The following is a 21,096-nucleotide window of genomic DNA, read 5'->3' on the forward strand; positions in this document are numbered from 1 at the left end:
GTGTAGTGGTTAGCACTCTCGCCTTGCAGCGAGAAGACCCGGGTTCGAGCACCGGTTGGAACAAGGGCCTTTCTGCATGGAGTTTGCATGTACTCCCCGTGTGTGCGTGGGTTCTCTCCAGGTTCTCCGGCTTCCTCCCACAGTCCAAAAACATGCAATGTGGGGATTAGGTAAATTGGACACTCCAAATTGACCATAGGACTGACTGAGAGTGAATGGTTGTTTGGGGGCTGTGTGTGGCCCTGTGATGGACTGGCGAACTGTCCAGGGTGTACCCCGCCTATCGCTCGATGTAGCTGAGATTGGCACAGCACCCCCCGCGACCCTCTGGTGGAGGATAAAGCGGTTAGATGATGACTGACTGACTTTTACTTCTGGCTACTCTACCCACCTCTGGTAATAGCACATTAGTTATGAAGACATTTTCGGTAACAATTAACGCATACGGTGCAGAATATTTACTTGTAATGAGCCTTAGTGCCGCCATGCATGGAAACCAAATTATGAGTGCCTCCTTTCACGGCAGCCCGATAAATATTTTACCCACTGAAAGTATAGATGATGTGGGGGTAGGAGAGAGCCACCTGTTCTTGTCTGCTCAATGATTTATGATGTCTTGTCTTCTGTCCTGTTTTGTCTTCAGTCGTCCGTTCATTCATTTCCCTACGTCCCCCAGGTACACAAGAGCATTATGATAGTGGGGAGTACACCAAAAATAGTGAGATTAAAGAGAGGAAGCAGAAAACATGATGATGTAAGTGTCAAACTGATTTAGGAAGAGCAAGCGGAAGTTTGATTGTCCTCTGGCACTGCCAAACATGTCTGCCCATTCACACATACTTGATATATGCCCATTTTTGGATGGAATTTTACAGACGGACAGTGAGGACATTGCTTTTATATTAAGATAATGTGTCTATAGTTATAAAACAGGACGTAGTAGCAAGTAATAAGTGATGTTAAGTGGAGCTGGGAAGTTGTTAATGCACGGTAAGTGAATCATGGAGTAATGAAATTGCATGATAAATTATAATTATTATTATTGCTGCAGCTTTTGTCCTAGAGTCAGAGACAAGGGGAAAGAATATTTAGTGGAAGAGTGATGATGACAGTGACAGGAGCAGATGCTTCCAACAATTATTCCCTCATTGTTTCACTTTCAGTCTGTCAGACGTTTATTGCTATATGTCTATAAGTATTTATAAGTACATAAAAGAGATGATTAAATAACTAGAAGTACATCGTGCATTTTGGATATTTACTCAGCATCATCATTATCATCATTCTGCATCTTCATTGGCAGATGTAGATGGAAACAACAACTTTGTTGGCATGAGAACAGAGCACATGCTATGTCAGCACTACCTTGGCAGAAACTGATAATAACAAAATGCTTTATTTAGGACTTTTTTTAAATCAGCATCAGCAAACCCTGGCTCTGTTGTTAGTGCCTGATGGCTGGGCTGACTTCGCCTCGCAAAATATTGCACTGCATGGAAGCTCCACAGGCTTGGTTGCTACTGGCTAGTAGCACGGCAACCAGAAAATAAGGGTCAGAGGTTATATTTGCTCATTCAAGCACTTTAGCAGAAAATGTCTGTTATTTTCTAATAATGATTACCAAACAACTATTTAAACAATGTAGTAATTTAACGGTTGGATTTGCCACAAATAGACAGTGACAAATCAAATCTTGATGATGTTTCAGCATCAGAAATAATTTTCAGAAGCAATTGTTCACACCAAAAACACAAACATAAACTACAGCGCATGCGAGCTAGTGTGAGTAACGCAAGGTCCACAGTATATTGAGGATTTTCAATTTGTTTTTGATTTCGAAAAACTGGGAAACTAGAAACACAAAGAACTTTTAACTGATTTTCAATGTTTTAATCCGAGAATATCCATTTGCAAACTTGGTGTTTGATCAGACTATCTCATGGTGAAGATTCCAGGGATTTGGAGCTAGTACTTGTGTAATAAAACATGACTTCAGAATGTAAACAGCAATGGTGGCGGACCATCTGCGTTATCAGTTACTTCTCCATTCGTTTTGCAGGACCTGTTAAACAAGCAATCAAACTGTTGCCATAAATCAACAAGTTTGTCCTCTTTTTCAGCCATGTTTCAGTTCTACACAGAAGTAAGCAACATCCGTTTACCCGTCAACTCATAGTAGGGGTTTGATCACGCCCTCAATCACTGTTCAATATCCAACGTGTTTGATACTAATTTGGGAAGACTCAGAGTCATCCGATGACTTTTAAATCATGTGCGTTAACCCCTCACACTACAGGATAACTTGGCCAGATTAGCTGTTCAAACTGGCCTCAAATCAGACAGATCGGGGCCAGACAGCTAAGGAGTGGCTCAGTGGTTAAGACCGGTACCCTCTGTGCAAAAGACATCATGGTCGCAATGGTCGCAAGTTCAACTCCACCCCTGGCTGATTGTACATATAATGTAAAATATGGCCACTGATCCTTCAGAGGAGGGGCTAAGAATTGCATCCAAGGAACGTTTTAAATCATTGATATTCTACAGGTTTTTAAAAAATCCACCATGAGCCATGCACTAATTATAACATAGAATCAGTCCTCACACAGAAATCTCACACTACAGGATAATTTGGCCAGATTAGCTGTCCAAACCGGCCTCAAATCAACCAGATTGGTGCCAAAATCTCTCTTTCTTACTTGTAATCCTGTCCATTTACGTCCTTCACTTCATCTGCCTCGACATTTCTCTCTTCCCTGCCTGAAGTTGTCCTCCTTTCCCTGAAGAAAAAAAAATAAATAAATAAATAAAGTAGTAGAGAATAAAAAGAGCAATGACTGTTGTAACTGCCTCTGAGAGAACAGTGAATGTTACTATGTATCTGGGTTGAAAATATAACCTAATTTCCTTAATTTATGGAAGAAACTCATCGAGAGTGCTGAATCTTTATTTCTTACTCCACTCAAACCTGCATGAGTCAGTTTATGTATAACATTCAATTGTAGACAGGGAAATACCACCATTCCCTGGAGAGTCAAGCTGTGCATTTAATTCACTCCGCAAATTCATGCAACTTCCAAATTACAACAAGAAAGACATTGTTGGAATTAGGAATATCTGCATAGTGACAGAGAAGGGTGTAGCGGATAAAGGGGCCACTTCACCTTAAACAGAGCCCCGCCTCCAATCACGTAAAGAAAATCACATTTTCACAACAACATTAACATAACACCGTATAATCAGAGACCAATGGAATGGCTTCACCTAAAGAACACACTCAGAGACTACAAACCTCTGCTAAGGTTAGTAAAGTGTTAATATACAACTATCGCTTTATCCTCCACATTAGCATCGCAGGGCATATTGAGATGAACAACCATTCACACCTACGGTCAATTTAGATTAATTGATTAAGTTTTTTGGACTTTGGGAGGAAACCGGAGAACCTGTAAAAAACCCATTCGCACATTGGGAGAACATGCAATTGGATTGCATCACGAACCCAGGTCTTTTTGTGGTAAGGCAACAGGGCTATCCAGTGTGGCCACCTCACAATAACAACAAAATAACACAATTTGCTTTTAAGTGGTTCCAAATCCGTATCACCACCACATTCAAAGCAGATGCTTCCAACAATTATTCCCTCATTGTTTCACTTTCAGTCTGTCAGACGTTTATTGCTATATGTCTATAAGTATTTATAAGTACATAAAAGAGATGATTAAATAACTAGAAGTACATCGTGCATTTTGGATATTTACTCAGCATCATCATTATCATCATTCTGCATCTTCATTGGCAGATGTAGATGGAAACAACAACTTTGTTGGCATGAGAACAGAGCACATGCTATGTCAGCACTACCTTGGCAGAAACTGATAATAACAAAATGCTTTATTTAGGACTTTTTTTAAATCAGCATCAGCAAACCCTGGCTCTGTTGTTAGTGCCTGATGGCTGGGCTGACTTCGCCTCGCAAAATATTGCACTGCATGGAAGCTCCACAGGCTTGGTTGCTACTGGCTAGTAGCACGGCAACCAGAAAATAAGGGTCAGAGGTTATATTTGCTCATTCAAGCACTTTAGCAGAAAATGTCTGTTATTTTCTAATAATGATTACCAAACAACTATTTAAACAATGTAGTAATTTAACGGTTGGATTTGCCACAAATAGACAGTGACAAAACAAATCTTGATGATGTTTCAGCATCAGAAATAATTTTCAGAAGCAATTGTTCACACCAAAAACACAAACATAAACTACAGCGCATGTGAGCTAGTGTGAGTAACGCAAGGTCCACAGTATATTGAGGATTTTCAATTTGTTTTTGATTTCACAAAACTGGGAAACTAGAAACACAAATAACTTTTAACTGATTTTCAATGTTTTAATCCGAGAATATCCATTTGCAAACTTGGTGTTTGATCAGACTATCTCATGGTGAAGATTCCAGGGATTTGGAGCTAGTACTTGTGTAATAAAACATGACTTCAGAATGTAAACAGCAATGGTGGCGGACCATCTGCGTTATCAGTTACTTCTCCATTCGTTTTGCAGGACCTGTTAAACAAGCAATCAAACTGTTGCCATAAATCAACAAGTTTGTCCTCTTTTTCAGCCATGTTTCAGTTCTACACAGAAGTAAGCAACATCCGTTTACCCGTCAACTCATAGTAGGGGTTTGCTCACGCCCTCAATCACTGTTCAATATCCAACGTGTTTGATACTAATTTGGGAAGACTCAGAGTCATCCGATGACTTTTAAATCATGTGCGTGTTCAAACTGGCCTCAAATCAGACAGATCGGGGCCAGACAGCTAAGGAGTGACCGGTACCCTCTGTGCAAAAGACATCATGGTCGCAATGGTAGCAAGTTCAACTCCACCCCTGGCTGATTGTACATATAATGTAAAATATGGCCACTGATCCTTCAGAGGAGGGGCTAAGAATTGCATCCAAGGAACGTTTTAAATCATTGATATTCTACAGGTTTTTAAAAAATCCACCATGAGCCATGCACTAATTATAACATATATAGAATCAGACCTCACACAGAAATCTCACACTACAGGATAATTTGGCCAGATTAGCTGTCCAAACCGGCCTCAAATCAACCAGATTGGTGCCAAAATCTCTCTTTCTTACTTGTAATCCTGTCCATTTACGTCCTTCACTTCATCTGCCTCGACATTTCTCTCTTCCCTGCCTGAAGTTGTCCTCCTTTCCCTGAAGAAAAAAAAATAAATAAATAAATAAAGTAGTAGAGAATAAAAAGAGTAATGACTGTTGTAACTGCCTCTGAGAGAACAGTGAATGTTACTATGTATCTGGGTTGAAAATATAACCTAATTTCCTTAATTTATGGAAGAAACTCATCGAGAGTGCTGAATCTTTATTTCTTACTCCACTCAAACCTGCATGAGTCAGTTTATGTATAACATTCAATTGTAGACAGGGAAATACCACCATTCCCTGGAGAGTCAAGCTGTGCATTTAATTCACTCCGCAAATTCATGCAACTTCCAAATTACAACAAGAAAGACATTGTTGGAATTAGGAATATCTGCATAGTGACAGAGAAGGGTGTAGCGGATAAAGGGGCCACTTCACCTTAAACAGAGCCCCGCCTCCAATCACGTAAAGAAAAACACATTTTCACAACAACATTAACATAACACCGTATAATCAGAGACCAATGGAATGGCTTCACCTAAAGAACACACTCAGAGACTACAAACCTCTGCTAAGGTTAGTAAAGTGTTAATATACAACTATCGCTTTATCCTCAACATTAGCATCGCAGGGCATATTGAGATGAACAACCATTCACACCTACGGTCAATTTAGATTAATTGATTAAGTTTTTTGGACTTTGGGAGGAAACCGGAGAACCTGTAAAAAACCCATTCGCACATTGGGAGAACATGCAATTGGACTGCATCACGAACCCAGGTCTTTTTGTGGTAAGGCAACAGGGCTATCCAGTGTGGCCACCTCACAATAACAACAAAATAACACAATTTGCTTTTAAGTGGTTCCAAATCCGTATCACCACCACATTCAAACATCCTAATTACATCCCTAAAAAGTTTAATCGAAATAGTGTTCTTTAGTTTTTGAGTTACTCTGCTGAGATAAGTGATCATTTTGTACAAGTATGCTCTTAAATGGCCCAGCGCAATAAGTATGTCCATGCTAAAACCACAGTACATATAGACAACATTTATTGTGTATCAGCACGGGTTGCAACGCGTGAATCAATGCTCTACTCACACTGTCGCAACATGAAATATTGCACTTACACTTTTAACTTGAGGGCCACACAGTTGTGTAGTGGTTAGCTCTCTCGCCTTGCAGCGAGAAGACCCGGGTTCGAGCCCCGGTTGGAACAAGGGCCTTTCTGCATGGAGTTTGCATGTTCTCCCCGTGTGTGCGTGGGTTCTCTCCGGGTTCTCCGGCTTCCTCCCACAGTCTAAAAACATGCAATGTGGGGATTAGGTGAATTGGACACTCTAAATTGACTGTAGGAGTGAGTGTGAGAGTGAATGGTTGTTTGTCTCTCGCTGTGTGCGGCCCTGCGATGGACTGGCGAACTGTCCAGGGTGCACCCCCCGCGACCCTCTGGTGCGGGATAAAGCGGTAGATAATGACTGACTGACTCACTCAATTTTAACTTGTGATGAAGTGTATCGTCATTACAAAACTGAGGTGTGATGTGATCCACTCAAGCTCTGAACATTCCAATCATTCTAGAATAGGCTGTAACTATGAAAAATATATGAAGGCCATGATAGAACTGAATTACAGTATGAAAGTTACATAACGTTTTTGAAGTATGAATAAAGTTTGTATGTTGAAGTTGGTGGAATAAAGTTGAATATTTTTTTTTCGAAAATTGTTAAATATCCCAAAGGTCTGAATGGACTGAATAACCTCCTAATTTAGCGGAACATTTTGAAGTTTGAATTAAGTTTCTATGTTGAACTGTGTGGAACTAGTAAGAAGCTGAAATTTTGTTTTCAAAGTTGTCAATTGGGACAATGAAACAAATACAAGCCATAATGTCCTAGAATTTTAAAAATGGCTACCGTAGAACGATATCTTGTGGGATTCCAGTGTTTGCCACAAATTAATATCGTGGATGTATAAAAAATATAAAGGCTATGATAATTTTTTTATCAATTTTTTAACCTCACATCTCCCCTCTTCTTCTCTTCTCTCTTATTCATTGTCCTTCCTCTATTCTATCTAATGCTTACTCTCCCCTGCTCTGAAAAGGTATCACCTTTTTCTCAAGAATGTCCTGGATTCACAGACGCTGTCACCATGGGGACTGTTACCGAGGAGATAATGAGCGAGAGCAATGTAGGGACACCGACGTATGAAGTGGTGCTGGAAGTGGATGCGATCTACGTTTGGTTCAGTAGGACAACAGTGGGGAGGAATAATAGTGTAGCAGGCAAACAAGGTCATTGGATTGATAGGCAGATAAAGAGATGAAAGGAAATGATGCAGAGAGAGAAGAGAAGAAAAGTGTGTTTTTTTATGTAAAAAATATAAGACATAATTAAAAAAGATGGGGGGAAAAGAAGGTAGTTAATGAAGCCTGATCTATATTTCAAAGGCTTTCAAAGAAAATGGAGGTAGTGATGACAGAAAGATCAGAGACTGAAGGAGGAAAGGAGACATGAATTAGAAGAAGAGGACAGAGTAAAAGATGCCATGATAAGGGAGGAAGAGATGGCAAATGATGAGAAGGGAATCCGAGATAAGAAAATTGACGAGCATGAGAAGAATGAGTGCTATTGACACAGAGATGGAAGAAGATGAAACAGGCAATGTAACAGCAGGCAGGTGGTTCCTTTCCCTGATAACATGGGGCCGATATAGGTCTTTAATTAAAAATCGTGTCATCTGTCGCTGCCATGTTGGAAGTGATAAGAGATTAATGCAGTTTTTCGTCAATTACTGGATTATTTATTTCAACAGCACCGAGAGGTATGCATTTTATTACATGGTTGATGCTCAATGTGAGTGCAGCAAAGGTGTTTAAAGTGGAACTATGCAGGATTCGTACCCACATTTAAGAGCTCCAGAGTGATTGTAATGGTTGACTGGCTTGTTGCAGGGAGATTTGGGGCCTTGTCCACTCCCCCTGTTGTCTGTTAGCGGAAAACCAGCCTTGCAAGATTGTGAGTCCTCAGAATCAGGAGGACTCATGAAATCACTACACACACACACTCTCACCAGGTAGCAGCAATAAGATCAAGGCAGCTATAGCGCTATTTTAGACGTGCATCATCGTAGAGCCGGAGAAAAATAAGCCGAGAAAATCGTTGTTGGAGGAAGCAAGGAAGAGGAAACGAGCGAGGGGGCCACACATGAGTAAACATCAGACTTTTTTTCCAACGGCAGAAATTGAAAAACACAGAAGCATGCAAAACAGATGCTGACCGGCATGGATATGGCTCTGCGGCTTGTGTTTGCAGGCTACGTTGAAAACAAATGTACATGGACGAGAGAGTGAAAGGGAGGGGAAAGCTCTAAGGTTTTACGTTGACGATAAAGCCGTAAGAGACTGTCCTCCAATAAAACGTACATATAGGTTGTATGCAGGAATTACGACCTATATTTATGTTTTCAAAACATGCGCCCCTAGTGGTTGTATACATAACAGCAACCACTTCCGCCTTAGGCGCTGTATCTCGTGGCTTCGCCGTTGTCGGCACCGGCAGTCAGCTATGGTTCGATCCCTAACTATACCACCTTTTTAATTTTTTTTTTTAATTTTTACTACCTAACCCTGTCTTTTTTGCCCTAACCCTACCCTCAGTAACATCTGTGCATATTCGAGTTGGAAAATACTACCTTTACGTCGCATTCAGGGGTTTGAAAAAAACGACCCACAGTCACGTTTTCAGAAAACGACCTATATGTACGTTTCAGTTGAAGGACAGGTTGAGCCGTAAACAATTGATTGGATAGATGTTTATGGTGGTGTTGTCTTTAAAATATGCACTCCTAAACTTAGCTCTGCAAAGAAAAAGGATGACAAAGTGAAAAAGTTCTACTTTAGATGAAGTTTCTCTTTCACTGTCAAATCATTTACATGGATGTTACAGGCAGCCACAATGTCAGAACAATCAAAGTTAAGAGTTATTTTTGCATATTGGTTGAATGTCCATGATCTAATGGCGAGACTGCATATTGTAACCATCTGCGGTCAATTTATGAAACACTTTGTCCATCTTGATAGTTGAATTCAAAAGGGTCATTTTAATTGTTCTCTTTAGCTTCATTTTCGGTCATAAAGAAGTAACTGAATTCTTAACAGCAATTTGTTCTTAGCAGACTTCCCTCCAACTTGCTCACACACACATCTTCCTTCAACAACTCTCGAGTGTTGTGAGAATTCAGAGCAAGACGTGAATGTCCCAAGGCACTTTATCAGATTCTTAACCAAAATTTAAGCCTTATATTGGAGAAAAGACGCATTTTTTTTTTAGTGGCCATAAAGTAGGAGGTCACAGTTGTGCCATTAGAATACATCATAGCCATTATTGCCCAGTCACTGCTGCCGGCAGTTTTTTTGCCCTTTAAATAAAGGTTTTTAAAAAAAAAGGAGGACTCGTTTACTCCCTCCTCCCCAAGCGTTTCAGGCAAAGTGGCCTTTGCATACCAAATATCATTGGTCATTTCTGGTTTGTTGATGACGTTTCCATAAATGATTGACACATTAGTGTTTATTGTTTATGTCAATAATCTAATTAATGTAATTCACTGACAAATCAAATCAAATCAGTGTCAGATATGTAATCATTCACCTTGAATTTACATTTTAGCTAAACTTTTAATTGTTGTATGTGTGTGCTTTGTGACATGTCTGCTGTGGTGTATTTCACCATTGCACTGTCATTGTATTTGCAGCTTTTAGAGACTGGAGTAGTAAATGAGCAATTGGAACTATGTTAAACTGCAATGTTTCTATTAAATAAATCAATACTGTACAAAAGATGACACAAATCTATAATTCACATAGTTAGAAGACTAATAAATACACACTAATAAAAAAAGCACAATTATTCATAGTATATTCAGCTTCTTCTAATATGATCTCCAAGATGTTACACGCCAGACCTTTGAAGTGTTGTTGTTTTTTACTATTATTTAAAGTTTTAAGCACATGATATTACAATTTCAAATATCTAATTACACTGCTAAAACACAGGATATTTAATAGGAGCTGTGCAGTTTGATTGTTTCCTGTAGCTCCTTCACTTTTTAATGAACCATTAAAAAACAGAAACCAAAACAAGGCAATTTAAGCGAGCTGTACCCATCTATTATGCATCAACTCTTATGAGATGTAATGGGCTGTCACAAAAAGGCTGCATTTTGTTCCTCTTTTGTGTGTAAATGAAAACAAGTCTACATTTCTTTACTTTTCATCAGTCGTTAAATAAAGTCACCATCAGTTATAGAATTGTACCATGACGATGTGAACAAGTGAAGTTTAGAAGTTTAGAAATGAACTACAGACATGTTCTCTGGGGTCAACAAGTAAGGAAAGGTGTGCAAAAAGCACACTTCACTGTAAATGCTATGATAAATTCCACCGACTCCTGTCTGCTGCTTTGACAGAGCTGCACCCTCCAATACATTGACGTGCACAGCCTGGAGCAAAGTGGAGGAGAGAGTTCCGTTGATACAGACTACATCATGTCTGAATCAACTTACCTAACCCTTATTGCTCATCAGAAGACAACACTGCAGTTATGGTATTTTGAGGCGGCAAAGGAGGAAAAAAACAAACTAAACTGCCCCCCCGAGCAACAATCAAGATTCCAAAGGATCTGCACAAGGAACAAATCTGCAGACTTTTAGCTGTTAGCTTCACTGGAGCAGCACTTGCAGTCAAGTGAGACAATCCTGGTCATGTGAAACTATCATTATCAAGTCTTGCTTGGCGCACTGACAACAGAAAATGGCAAATATTAAAAGACTGATCTAAGGATTTCATGCCGAATAAAATCAATATGAACCTGGCCCTAGACAGAAGTAGCAGTTACCGACCAAACGTCAACTCCTCTGGTTGCAAACAATATCGATTTAAATGGAAGTCTATGACAAAGTAGCCTATACTTCTCACTTGATGTATCACAGCTGGCACCTCTGAAAGGTGTGGTTGCAATTGATGTCTTCATTTCCAGTTTAAAAAAACTGACATGGCACTGGTCAAATCACTGGCCATGACAACAACAACCTGAGAACTACTTCCATTTTCATGTGCTGTCCATGGTCTTTGTTTGTAAATGTAGTTTCATAAATAAAGACCATTCCAAGAATCATTTGGCTGATTGGCACCAAATCTGAGTACACAGATGAGTCACGACATTACTGTCAAAAGAATAAATGAGGTATATTCAAGTGTTGATTCTGGATTTTTATGTGGGAGAAACTGGTTGAGACCTGAGAGACCGTAAGAAAGTCCCTGATGTTGTTGTGACCGATAACTGGGTCAGAGCAGCCTTTAATATGAGGCTCATGGTGTTCTCCGATAAGCAGGAACTGCTTGTGAATACCTAGGTGCCTGATCCCACTGGGCAGGGTGGAGCTCCTGTGGAGTCCATGGCACATGAACCTTAATGTTTTGAGTTCATCAGTGAACATTATGTTCCAATTATGGCCCCGTGGATGCACTGAAAATGACGGCGCAAGGCTGGATCCTCTGCTTTTGGCCCTGCTTTTGGTTGCATCAATGACAAAAAGGAATATGTATGACAGAGATAAATATTGGGACATGATTGCAGAGAGGTGGAATTTGTAGGGTGGCAGAGCTGTAATTAAAGATGGAGGACATGCGAGAGAGAGCAGTTGAACAATGGTACACAGATAAAGAATGAATGGGAGCAACAGTGAGCTCACTCTTTTTGAATCATTTAACAGCACATACTGTATATTCTCAGCACGTCTCCCATTTGACTTGACTTGACAGTAATGTGAGAGCCGCAGATAAGGAGGGCGATGTAAAGAAGACTGATTACTTGCACAGGGGACATTTTAATCTTAGACCAAAACTAACAGTTCAAGTTCAAGCTACATTGCTTTGTGTGTCCAACTTAATAGCTGAGAACCTTCTGGAGTTGCTTTAAAAGCAGAGTAATGGTCAATTATTTTTGAATGATAATGACAAATGGTCAACTCATATAGGTTTTCCATGGGCAAGCTTTAGAAATCAGTGCAACCAATGGCCAGTACATGCTGCTAATCTTTTTGGCCAATATGTTTGGCGTTAGTATATAACAGTAAATGACAATTGTTTTCGGAATGAATTGATTACTTTTGGATTAATCAAGTAATCATTGGGTCCATAAAATGTAAGAAAATGTCGGTTTTAATATTTCTTTTGTTATATGGGGCAAAGAACCCAGAAAATCTGAAAATTAGTTTAATTAAACAATTATAAAATGAGATAACAAACAATTAATCCTCAGTTAAAAATTGCCATCCTAGTATATAATAAGTCATTAAAAATGTATTCAACAGCATTGATTTGTCCCTCTGATTTTGTGCAGTGCATATGTGAGTGTGTGTGCCAAAAAAATATCCAAAAAAAACTCAAACTTTTTTAGTAAAAAAAAAGTTTTAGTGATTGAGCAGCAGTTATAAAGTTCCTTAGGTTGCATAATATCTGCCCGATTAATTTAAATAATAATTCTTTACTCAAGTCTTTTTGTTTGTGACAATGTTTTACTAAATGTCATGACATGTGATGGGCCTTTTTTCAAAAAAAACAGGTCATAGTAAGAAAAGCAGAGCTGTAATAAAAGCAAAAATCTAAAACTTTATCAGTTTTCTGTCACACTTTCAGACCGGTAAGCACCACCACTGTTCCCATTCAGGCTCTCGTTCTGTTAAAAACTTTGGTCAAAAGGCAGTTATTACTCAATGCAAAGAGGACGTAAACATGACCGTGGCAAAATGGTGAGTTGCACTGAGCTCCACCAAGCTTTTCTCCTGTTAATTACCCTGGAATTCAGTATTTTGTTTTCCTTCAGTCTTTGTCCTTTGGTATAACATTATCCACAGAGAACCGGTGTTGCTGTTGCCTAGCAATGGTGTTCTCACAAATTTACCAGTTGAAGGCCAAGCATGTGGTCTTAAGTCCTGTCTTCCATCAACAGGTCAGCAGAAATGTACTATTACAGCTGAGGATAAAATGAAAATGTTATTCAATACTGCTTCAGAACATTGTAACCTTGTGTTTTCACATTCAAGTTCATTACAACATTCCTCACATATCTAAAAAACTACATTTGTTACAGTCTCACATAGTGTTTGTTTACAGTTTACAAGCTTCTTCTTTCCTGTGTAAATATGTTAATTACTCCATAACCGCTCCTCTCCAAGACTCTAGAACTATGTGATTGTCTAGCTGGTCAAGCAAGTGTTCTTGAGCAATCTCCTCACCCCCTCATCCCTCACACATCAATTTTAACCCCTCCTGTGATGCATGGACGTATATGAATCCAACTTAAGCTCAACTCCATCACATCAAACATACAAATGTGTCAAAAGCACCAGAGATTTAGGAAAATTAAACTGAAAAAGTGGCTTCATTGATAACAATTGTACAGGCCAGTATATTCACAGGATACATTTTCATTTGCTGGTCATAAACTGCGTTAATGTTTTGGTTTGGTCTGTTGCGCCACCGACCACCACCTACCCAATAACTCAGCTCATAGCACTCCAACACACAGGATGCCAGCAGTCTGTGCAAAGAGCAGCTAGCTGCCAAGTGTTGGAGATACTGGACAGGGTTCCCACACATTTTTACCTACTTTTCCAAAATATTTTATGCAACTTCCATGACGCAACATGGTTTCCAGCCTGACTATTTCAGGTAAGCTGCCATCCAATAATATTTAGCGATAAACTGCAGAATACAGTGGAGATGGATGACGCTGACGTCTTCTTCATTTTAGGCTGAATCCCTCAGGGCCAACAACTAAAACAATGTAAATACGTCCCGTGCATGTCAGAAATTTGAATTGCTAACGTCACCATAAAAAGTCAAAATCATCCCCTTAATGACAAATTACATTTTAGTCTGGACCATACTCGCCTAAAAAGCCTCTGTACCCCTCTCAAGAAGTTTTGACCAGAGGAGAAGAAGCACTGTCAGCGTTCCGCACCACAGCTGGAACCACGAGACACATATTTATCGCTGTACTTCAAAAACTACATATGAAGTCTAAACACAAAGAAACACGTTTAACCCACAGTATAATCCTGGAGTAAACTACACTTTGTTTGTCTTTTTTTGTTTCTAATGTTTTTTTAAAAAAAACAAACAAACAATGTAATAATTTGTATGAAATGCTATAACATAGGCTACTGCATCAGTGACTTGTAAACAAATGCATATGTTACCATGACATATCATTTGCAGTATGACAGGTGCAAGAAAAAATACAATTTACCAACTGTGGGGGAACCAGAAAAAAAAAAAAATCCCTTAAGCAAATCACTGGCAACAGCTTTTGTTGCAGTTGGCATTTGTACCGTTGCAGTGCTTTGTTTATAGGCATGTCTATTTCCTGGATCCAGTATGTCCCAGTGTAAACTTGATTCTGAACCAGAAGAAATTATCATTAAAAAATCCTGAAGGAAACATTTGCTTTGGCCTGCACAAGGTGTCTGGTGTAAGTGTGGCTCTTTGTGAACAGGTTCACTGTCTTGTTTATTTGTATGTGTGTGTGTGTGTGTGTGCACCATCAGGAACCCCTGCAATCTGCCATCTGCCCCCATTCTGTCACCCCACAGCAGTGAAATGCACGCTTGTGCGCACACACACAAACACACACAGTGCTCCTTAGTCTGTCACCTCGTTAATGTGCAATTTGTTATTGAGTGTCAGTCACTGACTATGTTACATTTTCATTTTGAATATTTTTACTGAACGTCATTAGGCTGAGTGCACATGGAAGAAAGGAAGGGAACTAAAAAAGGAAGCTCCCTTCAGGATATGACACATTCATGTCCTTGAGGAGATAAAAGTCAACGTTCCAAGCTCAGCATCACAATGATATTTAGTTCTGAGTACAGAGTCTTTGTGAAAGGCATTTGGACTTCTCTCGCTGCTTGTTACAGTAATGTGAGGCACAAAATTAACTGCTATCTCAAAATATAATGAACAAATAGTGTCATTGTTTGTGCACAGTTCAGAATCTGAGAGTACATTGTATTTTTATTTTATTTTTTTTTAAATGTGGGCCATGTCAACAAGCAACAGGCTTCATTTGTTTTCAACAGTTTCAAGTTCATTTTGAACATTTTATAAAACTTTTTCCAAGTTCCTTTTTTGGTCAAAACGATTTAATGTTTTTAACAGCCCTCGGTGGGTTTTGTCTTCACTAAAATAAACTTTAAATTAACATTGACAGCCAGTTTTATGTGACTTTCCCTTCCCCCTTTTTGAGTGAGCAAGTAAGCAAGAGTATTATCGCTTCAATCTTTCGTCAAACTTTTCTAATTTTCAAAATTAAAAAGGACAAGACCGGCGCGTACAATCAGCCCTGACATTGTTTGCCAAGGCAGCCCACCTGTCTCATTGGTGAGACAGTAATAGTTGGACAGTAATATGTACTTGCAGTTTGGGTATTTGACTTTGTCTTCCAAGTGATGTACATGCACATAGGGATCAGATCATTTCAAAAGTTTTTTATGAAGGCATACAGTTTGGCACAATAATGTCACAGCCACATGATAAAGCTTGTCCCCCATGTCCCCACAACATAAGGAATACCAGGTACACACACACAGCTTGCCTCCATCCCTGAGTGTCCCTGTCAATTTGCGAACATTACTCCTTACCACCACGTCGTCAACTCTGCTCTCCTCCATCTTATCCTCACTCTGTCCCTCCTTGGCCCCGTCATGGTCTCCCTGTCCCTCTTCTTCCTCCCTGTCATGTTCTTGCTCTCTATGTTCTGCTTTATATGGCCAGCCACCTTCACTCCTCCTTCCTCCTGATGTTGCTGTAGTTAACATGTCTGTTATTTTGGAGCACTTTCGGGCATCCACCTGTAAATGCTTCAGTTTTTTGGCCCGCATTTTCTCTGCACCTCCCCTGTGCTTCGAATTTATCACATTTTTACTTTTTTATTTTCTTTTTGCAAGCACGATCCCTATGTCTGTTCCAAACCATGAGTAATTGAGATATTGAAATATGAGATTGGGCCAGCCCAATGTCAGGAAGTGAACAAATGATGCGCTGCCTGTGCCTTATGTGTTGGCCCACCCCTGGCTGACGGTAATAGATATGATTGGGTCGGCCCAGTGTCAGGATAGTAAATGAACCATTGGGCTGGTTTTTGGGCTGTATAGTCCACCACAAAAATGCCCAGTATGCCAGATAACCAGCCCTGGACAAGACAAAAGCCTCCTAACCATCCGTTATGTATTTAACATCAGGCAAATTAGGCTACAACAACATAAATAAGCTCCTATTTCTTAAGTCCTTTCCTGTGATATATCATACTAGTGTGGCAGGATACTCACAAATGTTAATTCAGCAGTTGCTGCATACTGCGGAGGCTGGCACACACATAAAACAGTGTTTCCTGCACAAATGTGTCCTTTTGTTCATCTTAAAATCTGCCTCCTAATTCCCAGTGTGGTGCAGTTTCACACCTACACCAACACCTTCCACCTCAACAAACACCCACATCCACCTTGACATGCACATCTAGGCAAAAACAGGCTGGCACTCTTGTGAGAAGTCTTTTAGAATGTTTTCCTTTTGCCTTCAGAATTACCCTGAAGTTGATATGGTTGTTGTATCATGAGATGCTTTTGGACACATCATCAGTGATAGTGCTGTGAGGGGGGTTTTCAGGTCATCCCTTTTCCCTGGCAACCTGATTGGGGTGATCAATTCCAAGCCTTTATCCAAGTAGGCTTGTTCCCTCCAGATTCACAGCGATCTTTTAGCATTTTCTGGAACCTCTGAAGCTTTGTCATTTACTTGCTGCAGTGATGCCCAGGTGAATAAAGTACCTATGAGTGACCTATGCCAGTGGCCAGATGTTTGGCCTAGTCAATGGTGCTGCAGATGGACTCAGTAGTTCCCTTCAGCACACGGCCATGGCACCAGCGCTAGATGGGCTGGACAAAACGTCATACACAGACTCGATAAAGAACTTGACGCTGAAGGGTTCCACCTTCCACAACTCTTGACCATGTCATTTCCAGCCAATGCCCATCTGGTCGATGCACTTTGCTGCCACAGCCCTACTTTCCTGCAGCTCTTCAACCCCTGCCCTCAATCACTTCTGAAACAGGTCCCACCTTTCTTTGCCCTTGATCTTATAGTGAGTTGTTGGAATGCTGCCTCGTCCAGCTCTGCCAATTGTCACGGATCCCACCAGCTCTCAACACAAGAACCAACATTTCCTTTCTTCTTTTTTTCGACTGTGTAAAGATAAAGTGTAGTTCAAGCATGGTGCAATGTGGTGAATTTTCCTTAGGCCAATTATCAAACAGCAGCCGGTTAATTGCTAACAGTAAATAGTGGAACCCCTCATCCTGTTCCTGGAAAGAGCCACTTGTGTTGGCCTGTCATTAACTGTCATCACTGATCACGCCATGGACTGTATATACAAGGTGGAAGAAGTCTTCTGGTTTGCCAGTTGAGGCCAGTTCAGAAGGAAATGCTGATTTTTTTTATTTTTCAATAAAACATGATTTCCCTTTTTTCTAAATTATGTTCCCATTTAAAAAACCTCCACACGGTGCCAATCAAATCTCAAGGAAGGTTGCCGCTTAGATGACTCAGATTTTCCTGAATCCAGATATTACCTGTACAACTATACAAAACATCCTTGATGATAATCTCCTCTAAATTGAAATGTGGCTGACTGGTGGAAAGATAATGCACTACATGTCCCCTACATGTAGTGCATTATCTTTCCACCAGTCAGCCACATTTCAATTTGGAGGAGATTATCGTCAAGGATGTTTTCCTCTATACTTCTGTTTCAGTAGTGTTTGATAAATGTGGTCATCCACACACACCAGCATCATGGCTATAAGCTGCACCTTCCTCCGTCCGAGTGGCAGCATAATGCCCCTTCAAATCTTGCCTCACATTAGTTTCCCTGCACTTTTGGCTACATCTGCTGATAATGTCAGTGCTGATGTGTGCCCTCTGCTGGTACAGATCTTAATGACACAACAACAATTTCAGAGAAATGACACAAAAAACAAAAGTAAACATAAGTGTTGCTCAATTAATTAATCAATTCTTATTTGGTTAAATACTCAATGGCAATTTATCGACTAACAGTTAATCATTAAAATCCCAAAAGTTTATAGATGTGTCTATTAACTAGCATGGATAGGGTGGAGTGGCTCAGTGGTTAAGACCGGTATCCCTGTGTGCAGAAACATCATGGTCACCGGTTCAACTCCCCCCCTCGCAGATTGTAACTCAGTTCCCTTGTAAGTCGCTTTGGATAAAAGTGTCTGCTAAATGACATGTAATGTACAGTGGATCTACTGAGGAACAAACACTTATATTAAAGTGATAAATAACAAAAGAGTTAGATATTTCTATTTCTAGTAGTTGCATATTACACATATTGATCCTGGATTAAAAAAAACAAAAAGAAAACTATTTTTTTTTCAGTAATGAAAATAACAATTTGATTAATCATCGTATACATTTTTCTTTTTGCCTTCACTGTTTGCTTGACGTTTGTGTAATACTTGGTTCACACAAGGACACTGTCACTGTCGCTATCTGACATCAGAATTGGTTTAAAGCAGCTCCACTCAACGCAGTTTCCTTTTCTCAAGGGCTGATAACCACAAGTACAAAGAAGCCTTGTTTTCCTCCTGGGTTTTTGTCACACACTGCTTCAGGCTGCTTGCACTCTCTGTATAATTGCTTGAGCTTATTTGCAAAGAATAGAGTACAAGAAATACAATTTGGTCCTAAAGTCCTTATTTCAGATATCTCCAAGAAAAATTTCCATAACAATATTTTGCCTAAATTGTTCAGCCCCAGTCTCCAATGCCAATGACAGTTGTGGTCACAGGCATAGTGTTTTTTAGGGGTTATTCATCCATCTGTCCCTTACTCATAAACATTATAATCTACTCATGTCGCCATCAGTAAGTTCAAATGTGTAATTTTGTGACTTGGCGTTTTAAATCTTGTGTTTGGATTCACAAATGTGACTAACAAAGCAGCATAAGACCAGTAACTCCTGTGTATATGCAACCTAAAAACACTGATTGTCTCTATGGACTTGCAGAAGAGACACCACTGTTCAAAATGATGATATTGTACACTTCAGGAGATACATTTTGTTAGGTGAGCCTTTTGTGAAGCAAGTGAAATCTGTGGGAGTCACATTTTCCACACAGCACACACCCTCTCGTCCTTGAATGAAGGTAGCTGAATATAAGTCAGTTCCTCACTCCACTTGATTAAAAAAAACAAAACAAAAAAACAGTTCCTATAAGATGCCATGAAAGAATCCCTTCAACCTTTGCCCCGGCAATCACTTGTAAGGAAGGATGAACTGGAACTTTCCTCGGCCTTTTAGACATTGACATTGACATGACAGCCCTAACAACTGTTTTGCTGTTCCAGACTTTGCATGTGTCGATGCAATTTTTAAAGAGGGACAGTTCACACCAAAGTACATAATAACTATTACAGCATCATTTTAAATGAAGAACGATCCTTTGATTTCCTGACAGAAGTCCTTACAGTGTTGAAGCTGTTATTCTGTCACTATAGCTCTGAAAAACATGGAGATAATCAGAAAAGCTAAACTCTGTGATGTCTTGATTATGATTATAAAGACGATAAAAGAAACTTTCAGTCATAAGCTATTTCTCTCTATGCTTTGGTAAGAGAAACTGTCTGACTTTTATAAAAAAAAATCACCTATTCAGAAAAGTTTATTCATTATCAGACAAAAAGGGAGATAACTCACTCAATGATGAACTTCATAAAATGTCCTTTTCTTATTTATAACACATCCTAACACCAATTTTATATTCTGAAATCACTTTGAGTGTTGCTCAGTTACATCATCATACTCCATTCGTCACTTTCATGCGTCATTGGACTTGTATTTAAATCTGACTGGCAGTAACGTAAAAATGGTTTGGAAGGACACCCAATTTTGCCGGAAATGTTTTGTTCAACCATAAACCCCAGCAGGACGATACAGTTTATTATCTCCAGGTAGACATGGGATTTGTTTTTGACAAATCAATAAAACTGCTACTGTGAGACAGAACATTTATGTGGTTTCAGAACTGGTTACCTGCTCCTACCTACACACTGCACAGTAGATATATAGATAGATAGATACTTTGTTCATCTCACAGAGAAATTCACAACTTCACAGTGTGGCTACGCTATTGAGGATTGCAATGCTACTTAGCCGTTAGCCGCTATGCAGGCACACTCTTTCAATAAGTTGTGAAAACAGAATTTTTGAAAGAAGCAGGTCCAGTTCACATGGTAGAGAAGAAGCAGGGAGAGAGAAAACTTGAGAGAATTGGCATTTGCTTCAACTTGTCTAGTGTGACAACGGCTGGGAGTGAACATGTTCATACTATTTCTATGGAAAAAGCAATACCTGAAAAACAATGTTCCAAATAGGGCATTTTAATTTAAGAAAATGCCACAGATTTTAACTTTGTGTAGTTCCATGTTGTCTTCCCTTGTATCGCCTTAGTTTTAACAATTAACACAATCTTACTTGACATATAATTGACAAGTTGATCTTCTTTAAACCTGTACCTGAAGTTATTATAAACTGATGAAAACGCTGAATATATCCAAAGAGCATCACGAAGCAGTTGACACAGAGTCACCAGGGAGCCCGAGGCTCCTGGACTTCTGATGCCAAAAAGTCAAACTAAAATAGCATATTACCTGAGATGTCACTTTCCTTGAGTTGAATCTCATATACTTTTAGGACTCTACTGATCTATGTCATCATATCCCAGAGTTATAACGCGTTCAGTAATAAAACAGAACAGCAGGGAAGGTTAAAGTTAAGACC

Source organism: Solea senegalensis, linkage group LG12 (assembly GCF_019176455.1).
Source record: "Solea senegalensis isolate Sse05_10M linkage group LG12, IFAPA_SoseM_1, whole genome shotgun sequence".
NCBI classification, from domain to species: domain Eukaryota; kingdom Metazoa; phylum Chordata; class Actinopteri; order Pleuronectiformes; family Soleidae; genus Solea; species Solea senegalensis.